The sequence below is a fragment of the Elaeis guineensis genome, chromosome 8 (assembly GCF_000442705.2).
Source record: "Elaeis guineensis isolate ETL-2024a chromosome 8, EG11, whole genome shotgun sequence".
NCBI lineage: Eukaryota > Viridiplantae > Streptophyta > Magnoliopsida > Arecales > Arecaceae > Elaeis > Elaeis guineensis.
This window is the reverse complement of record NC_026000.2, coordinates 2,571,921-2,580,684: the sequence shown is the minus strand read 5'-3', so window position 1 is coordinate 2,580,684 and position 8,764 is coordinate 2,571,921.

Sequence of the window (8,764 nt, the reverse complement as noted above, 5' to 3'; positions counted from 1 at the left end):
AAATTTATCTTATAAAATTAAAAAAATTTTAGATCTAAGATCCTATTATATGATTATTACATGGCATTAGATCAGAAATTAAAATATAAAAAGTAAGAACTACATGTTGATCATATCAACATGTTTCTATACTACATCTAATGTATGTAAAATATAATAGATCAGATCTATTACCTTGCAAGTTAGACGTTCTAATTTTGCTGATCCAGACTTGAGGATGATGTTACGAGCCGCACATGCGTCCGGCCTCTAGGAGTCATCCACATGAGCCCACGAAGTCCTGATCAGAAGTCCTGATCCAAAAAATCAACACAGTATGCTAGTACTGCGCTAATCCTTCTTCGATGGTCGATCAGATGCCTCCTTCTTCTTGATTTGGACTCTTCCAAAGATGAGAAGTAGGAGAAGGATTTTTAGATGTGAGACACTCTCAGAAAACTCACAGATGGAGGAAGCGAAGAGATGAACCCAGCAACTCTAGAAGAAGACCCTCTTCTTCTTCTCTTTGCTCTAACCCAGACACCTAATTTTGTGTCTATTAGATCTTCATGCCCCAAGACTCTTTCTCCTTGATTTTTGGACGCCCCGAAGGTCTCTCAATGCTCTATAATCCACAAAAATTTCATAAAAAAATTTATTTTAAATAGAGAGATATGAAGAGTCCTTGTCTAGGTCAAATACCTAGTCAAGGATTATCCAAACAAGGCAAGACAAGGGGCGCCCAACTCTTGGGCGTCCCCTCCTTCTTTTTCTGCCGTGGACCACCAGCAAAGGGCACATATTATGTGCCATAAAAGTCACAAAAATCTCAAAAAAAATCTTAATAAAATCAGTGTCATAAGGAAAGAATTTTGGTTTTCTAAAACTCTATCTCATAGAATTTGAAATCCAAACTAATTCCTACTTTGACTTGGTCCACAACCACATTCCATGTAAGAGAGAAAAAGAGAAAAGTTTTGGACGTGCGTGAAGACCTGGAAGAGAGAGTTTTGTCGCACAAAATAAGAGAGAGTGGGCATGGGATAAGAGAGAGTGGACGTGGGGGGCTAAGGTGGCGCAAGGTGGAATCCTAGTCTTATTAGGATTCAATCTATGACTTGTTCAAATTTGGTTTCTCAAACCAAATCAAACTAAAACTAAATCAATCTAATTAAAATAGATCCTACCTCAGGAGAAAGAGAAAGCTTGCTGGTGTCGTCAGAAAGGAGATGGAAGGTCGTCGATCGGGCCGATCGATGTGGCAACTAGGGCTCACCAGAACGGCGAGCGGTGGCTAGGGTTCGGGAGAATGGGAGCGGTGGCTAGGGTTCGAAAAAAGGAAAGCTTGCTGATGTCACCAGGGAGGGGAGGGAAGGTTGTCGACTAGACCGATCGGTGCGGTGGCTAGGGCTCGACAGAACGGCGAACGGTGGCTAAGGTTTGGGAGAACGAGAGAAGGGGCTAGGGTTTGAGAGAATAATAATATTGTCTGGTGTTGCCGGGGAGGGGAGAGAAGGCTATCGATCGGGCCAATCAATGTAGCGGCAAGGGCTCGAGAGATCGACGAGCGACGGTAAGGGTTTGGGAGAACGAGAGAGGCGGCTAACATTCGAGATAAGGAGAATCGATTCGTGATGGCCTTAAATACTTCGATATAGCAATTGATATTTCGATCGCTAAAAACTAATTTTTTCGATCGAAATTTTGGTTGTTAAATACCAACCGTTATTTCAATTGAAAAAATAAAAAAATATATATATTTTAAAATAAATCATTTACAATATAATTAAAATTTATTTTTTTGAATTTAAAAATTATTTTTTAAAAATTAAGTTAAAATCAAAGTGGTAATTTTTTTAAAAATTTTAAATTTAAAATCGAAAAATCAGTTGCAAATATATAAAAAATTTTACAACCAAAAAATCGATTGCAAATATTTCTTCAAATTCAAAAAATAATTAAAATATTTTACGATCTATTTTTTTGTTGTAAAATATCAATTATAATTAAAAAATTGGTTACAAATATATTTAAAAAAAATGAAAATCTTGTGACCAATTTTTTGGTTGCAAAATAATAAATCATTTTGTAATCGAAAAATTGATAGTAAAATTATTTAAAAAATAATTAAATAATTAAAAATATTTACAACTGAATTTGCAATTTGTAAAAAATTAATATTTTATAAATTTATTTTTTTTATTCATCTTTTCGGTTGCAAAATCGATCGCAAAATGTTATGGTAGAAAATTTTACAGCTGATTTTGTGACTGATATTTTTTTGATCGCGACATTAATATTTATTCAATAATCGGATGCTAAATCGATCGCAAATTTGACGAAAAAATTTGATTGCAAAATCGATTGCAAACTCACTGTTTTCTTATAGTGACTTCAGCCTTTCCTCCCTTAAGAGGATCTTTGCCTTCATCCCTTGCGGATCTTCCCACCGCCCCTCTCTCTCTCTCTCTCCTTCCTCTTCTTTTCTTCCCCGAAGATGGTGTAGAGGCCCTACCCACTTCTTTTCTCTCCTCACATTGGGGTCGGGGTCTTCTCTCTCCCCTTCTTTCCGGCATTGTTAGAGTCGTTACTGGCACCCACCTCCTCTTTTTTTGTCTTTTTCTAGTGTAGGGCAACTGATCTACTCCTCGAACAGTTGATCTGACCAGCCGGTTCAGTCACCAGCCCCCCATCCCTAGGGCCGAGTTTCCCACCGACCATGGAGATCTCTACCTTCCTAAGGGGATCTTCCCATCCCCTTCTCTCTCCCCCTAGATAGTGCAGCCCTCTTTGCTTCTCTTCTCTCCACATACTGGGATTGGGATCTTCTCTCTCCTTTTTTTCTCTAACTTTGTTGGTGTCATAGCCGGTGTCTCCTTCATCTTCTCTCTTTCCTTTCCCGATGTTGGATGGTCGACGGACATCTTTTCTTCCTCTCGAATGGTTACTTTTTTCTCTTCAGCGGCAAGATGGAAGCTTTCCCTCTCCTCTCTTGGCCATTGAGATAGATACATGACTTTTTCTTCTCTCTTCCCTCTCATGATAGTGGACGGTTGATGAGCATCTTTTCTCCCTCCCTTTCTTTTGATGGAGTCTAGGTACATGATTCGATAAGTTGTTTTTTTTCCCACACATGCTCTTCTTCGGTGGCAAGATGGAAGTGCCTCAGTTTTAAAATTCAAAATTCAAATGACAATTGATAGAAATTTGGAGAGAATTGAATTTCAAATTTATGTTGAGAGAAATTTGAATTTGAAATTCAAATGTTGTTGGGATGTTGGGGTATTTTTTCTTCTTTTCACACCCTCTTTTGTACTTAATTTTTTTTTATTAATAAATTTGGATGGATTTTTTTCTCTCTTTATATCAAAAAAAATATTTTTCTATTTATATAATAGATTTTTAAATCATCATGAAATTTTTTTTGACTTTATTACAAATCTGTTAAGAAGGTGGCAGTGCCTGAGAAAGCAAAAATCGTACGTTGGCATGCTCTTAAAAACAGACTTTTTATGGGCATGGGAGAGGGCCAGAGGCCCAGCGAAAAAGAATTATTAGGGAGTCAGCACTGGATTTTCCTTGTGTGGTGCAAATGTTAAGTCCGCCATACATCCATTCATAAAATGTTCATGTGTGAAAATCATGAGGTCATCCTTGAAGACACACCTTAAGTTCTCTAGGTTGCCGACTAATCTTCCGGATCTCTACCCCTTTTGGAACCGTACAGAAAGTAAAGCTCCTTTGAGAAGAGCCTGGGATCAGGTTGCCATGGCGATGTGTCGGCAGGTTTGTTCGATACGAAATTCTACAATCTTTCTTGACAAAATATCTTCTCCTTCTGCGGTCCTCCATAAGCCAATTCTTGCTTTCAAACACTAGGGGAATCTTTACATTAATGGCAAAACAAAAGAGAGTCATGATCGGCTTATGAGTGCTCCTCTTTCTGTGGTCCTCCATAAGTAAATTCTTGCTTTCAAACACTTGGGGGAATCTTTGTAATGGCAAAGCAAAAGAGTCTTGATCAGCTTTTGACTGCTCTTGCTCCTTTCTACTCTGACTCATCCAAAACTTGGTAGATTTTGCTCTTTTACCCCTTGGACAGACTTTTTAATGCTTAAAAGTTGAGGGGAAAATATTAACGTAAATCTTTTACTGTATGAATTGAAAGGCAAGGCAATTTCTACCCGATGGGATCTGTTTCGACCGGTAGAGTGGAGGCATTAAATACGATGGGGAGCGAGTGCTGTTCGTCCTTCTCTCCGCACATGTGGGCTAAAGGAACCTGCACTCCTAATCTTTACGTGCAGTAAGAAAATTTACTGATCAGCCGATGTGGTGTATTATTAGTACCGTGAAATATGCCATTTAATGAAGAAATGATTGGTAGAAATATATATCTGGCGATTTTATTGCATGATTTTGCTAACTTACCGTGGCATTGCATTCCATAAAAAACCTCCATGACACAGCTAGCACGGGGAGACTGATGGAAACCAAGGGGTTTGGTGAGATACCATGCATGGGTCATAGCTAATAGCCTCTTTGAAGGAAAAAAATTATTAGCTGCGTGCAGCTAGCTACATGGCCATGCACGCAGCCAATAATTATAATGACCGCTGATTTCTATAGACTTCATGAATCATATCAAATGCATTTCTCAGTATATCATCATAAAAATAAAAATCAGTGACTATGATTAGTGAGGGCAATAATTCCTTGTTTGGAGGGCCGATCCCCTGCAGCTTTGGCCCAAAAGGGCGAAAGGCATGCATCAACATTAAATGACAGTCATTTCCCGGCCCCTTCCCTGGCTTTCTGTACCACGGGCATCTTTTATGTTTGCAGATAAACAGCGTGAACATGCCGTGGCCGAGGACATCAAGCAGAACCCTGTTCCAAATGAAACAAATCCACCGGTGGGGTATCATGGAAGTCCCGAGCCACTCTTGTTGGAGCTTTCCAGGGAGTCGATGTCGGCATAACTGGGGGTGATCAGACGACACTCTCCGGTCATGGATGGCTGATCACTGGTACGCGAAGTGGACCTGAAACGCTGGCCACCCATTACATCACAAAAAGCTGTGTCCACTACTTCCTCGCCAGAGGCTTCTTGAGACTCTTTAACCAAAAAGAAAAAAGAATAATAATAAAAAGAAAAGAAAAGGCTTCTTGAGACTTGCGTGGAAACCATGCCCAACAACAATGACACCTCTTCATTCTACTGCAGGTTATGGATCTCTGTCTGTCCATTGGATCCATGGAAGCCGAGAACTGTTGGAGTTTGGTTAGTATCAAGGCGCCAGCCTTCAATTTTTTTGTTCCCAGGTCTCTGTCTACCGTCTAAATCATTACCCTTATGACAGCCTTCGTGTCCCCCACAAAACGATGTCACGACAAAGCTGAGAGGCGTCCCTGCATGCTGGAAGGGAATGGAATTAAGGAGCAGTGCACAAATGCATGGATATTAAAGCAAGCGTGTGGAGGATATGTTCGCAAGGGTTTGGATATTTTTATTTAACCATGAAGAAGATAGTATCGTTACATCATCATGATTATGGCGATAAGCAATTAAAACACCATAGCATACATTCTCAAAAGCTCTGGATTTTCTCATGTACAAATGGTATATATTTCCCTAATCATGATCGTGGCAACCAACCTACAGAACGGTGTGAATACCCCATTATCATGCCATAACCATCTACTCTTTTTCTTAGCTATTTAAGATCCGTTCTATACATTCTTATTCAGCAAGTATTTTTATTTAAGATCATCTTTGATGTTATTTCAAATTTCTCGCATTCTTCCTTAAAATCATCATCCATATTATTTCTGGTCTCCTATTTTTCGTTCTACTATCTTCAATACAAATCAAAATATCTTCTTTCACTTGCACCTTCATAGATTTTCGTTGTGCATCTTCATACTGACTCGATTAATTTTTCACCATTTTATTCTTATTTTATGCAACTTCCACGGCTCTTCTAATATATTATTTTTTATTTTTAAATTATATCCATCTTAACATTTTCATTTCTGTAACACTCTACTTATTTTTATGTGCTTTTCAATGAACTTCAATTTCATGCAGGAAACTTGTTAGTCCTCCTCCCGATCGTTTTCAATGTTAAAGTCAATGCGGTCATGCATCCAAAAAAGTTTTGCTGTAGTTCCAATCCGATCATTTAAGAGAGAGCTCAGCACCGGGTATCCTAAACTATGAGATGCACAACAATGACGACAATAATTTACTTTAACCATCCACTCCTTCCTTGCACCACGAGTAAATAATTTACTTGTTACATTTCCATTTCAAAAATCATAGCACTGTTACGTCAAGGTTAAACGCCACCAACAACAAATATTCGTTGCACCTCGCAAGTTTGTCATATGGACACATATTCGCGGTGGGGCCGTTAGAATACCACGTGTCCACGAACCGTAGGACAGAGTGGATCATGGACGCGTTCCATTGGATTCCCAGCTGCTAGCTTCGCTTGGAGGTCCCTCCTTGACAGATGGCCCTTGGGAATGGCCCCCACGAAGAATACCCTGTGCATCCTCTTGCAGAAAACCACCTGAGAAAGATGATATGGATAATGCGAGCTTTTACCTAAAATTCTCTATGATAATATATAACAGCCGCACATTTGACATGAACATAAGCATTTGGACGATATTATGGGTCCAGACTGTTACGCGATTGAGTCCTCATGACATATGTTCGATTGCTGTCCATCAACGAATAGAATATTTTGCAATAAGGCATCATTTGCGATTTCTTATTATCTTGGGCAAATGTCATTGGGCTGGATTTGCTACAAGTGTTATAAAAGAGGAACAAATCCGGCCCATTGTCCATTGGGACGGGTTGTGTCTGTTGCACCAAAGAATGATTCAGCTTCCTTCGCACCAATCCATGATTTTTGTTTTTTTTTTTGGTAGAAAAAAAAAATCCAATTCATGCTTTAATGGTGTAATGGTCGCTTCGGATGGTAAAAATCAATCCGACCCACCAATCCGATCCGTATTTGATCCGTGTTAAACAGGTTCGGGTTTGGATTAAACGGGTTCGGATCGTAAATGGATCGACCTGTTTAACCCATTTAATAATCGAATCGAGTTCAGATTTTAGGTTACTGACCCGTTTAACTCGTTTAATAAATGGATTGAATCGGATCGGATCGGATTATAACCTGTTATTTATAACCTTAAGGTCTCCTGGTCCTGGGTCCTGAACTTAACCCGTTAACTAGCTTAACTCTTATTTTCTTTCATTCGATCGGACGAAACGTCTTCGCTCTTCCCATCTCAAGCTCGTCGCTCGTATCTATTCCCATTTTCCCTTCCTCCTCTAGGATTTCCATTCCATCCCCTCAAGGGTTTCCATTCCAACCCTCCTCAGTCCTCTCGGCCGACAATCCCCTACCGTCTTCCCCACCATCAGCAATAGGTGGCTGTCTACTACCGGCTCCTCTCCGTTCGCAGTCGTGCTAAAGGAAACTCAGACTCAGAGAAAGTTTAGGTATTCTCCTCCTCCTCTTCCTCAACCTCCTCCCTTAGATGGTGCTCCTCTAGTCCTCCCTGGTCTCCCCTCATCATGGGAGCGCGGTTGGGACCTGGCCTCCATCTTTTCTTTAGCTTCGGGATACCCGACATCACGATGACGGCAAACTCGAAGAAATCACGAGGATTTTTGCTTCGATCTCTGGGGTTGTATTCCCCTCCGATCTCTGTGGTTGGTGTTCGATCTAAATCTGAAGATTTTTTTCTTAGATTTACATTAGGGTTTCTAGGATTTCATAGTAATTTGATGATTCTGATCTATTATTCTGAGATTTCATAGTCATTTATGTATTGTCTTATTTATGCAATCGATTTACTGATTTTTTTTTTCTTGGATTTATATTAGGGTTCTTGGGAGGTTTGTCACAACTCGACTGGTTTAAATGTTTGTATAATTGTCTCATTTAAATCATTTATGTATTGTCTTATTTATGCAAACTGTTTGTGTGATCTGATCTTTACTTGGCTAGTTTAAATCAGTAATTTTTGTCTAGCTATTTTTGCTCTAATCTATGGGTTCTTGGCTCTCTGATGATCATTATTTACCTGATTAGATTTTTTTCTTGATTTACGTTAGGGTTCCTGGCAGGTTTGTATGATCTGATCTTTGCTCGGCTGGTTTAAATCAAAATTTTTGTTTAACTATTTTTGCTCTGATTTATGGATTCCTGACTCTCTGATGATCATTATTTACCTGCGATTTATTTAATGAATAGTATCTTGCATGTGTCATTTATGTATTGTCTCATTTATGCAATCTTGATTTTTTCTTGGATTTACGTTGGGTTCTTGGGAGGTTTGTATGATCTGATCTTTGCTCGGCTGGTTTAAATCAGAAAATTTTGTCTAACTATTTTTGCTCTGATTTATGGGTTTGTGGCTCTCTGATGATCATTGTTTACTTGATTGATTTATGGGTTTGTAGCTCATATAATCTTGTTTTTTAGGCCGCTACTATCTATTTAATTTAAACATATTATTGTTGATGGGATTTGGTTTCGATTTGATGTTGTATCCTATTTGAATCTTCTATATATATTATTGTTGCAGTATTCCTATCTTCTTTATTGTTATTAGGTTGCTATTTGAGAATATGTTCTGAATTCGGATATTATTTACAGTAAATATTAACTTAATATTATAATATATGTATTTTACGTTCTATAATACGATATTGCAGTTTTATGTTTGTCTTGTTTATATTTTTGGACATATATGT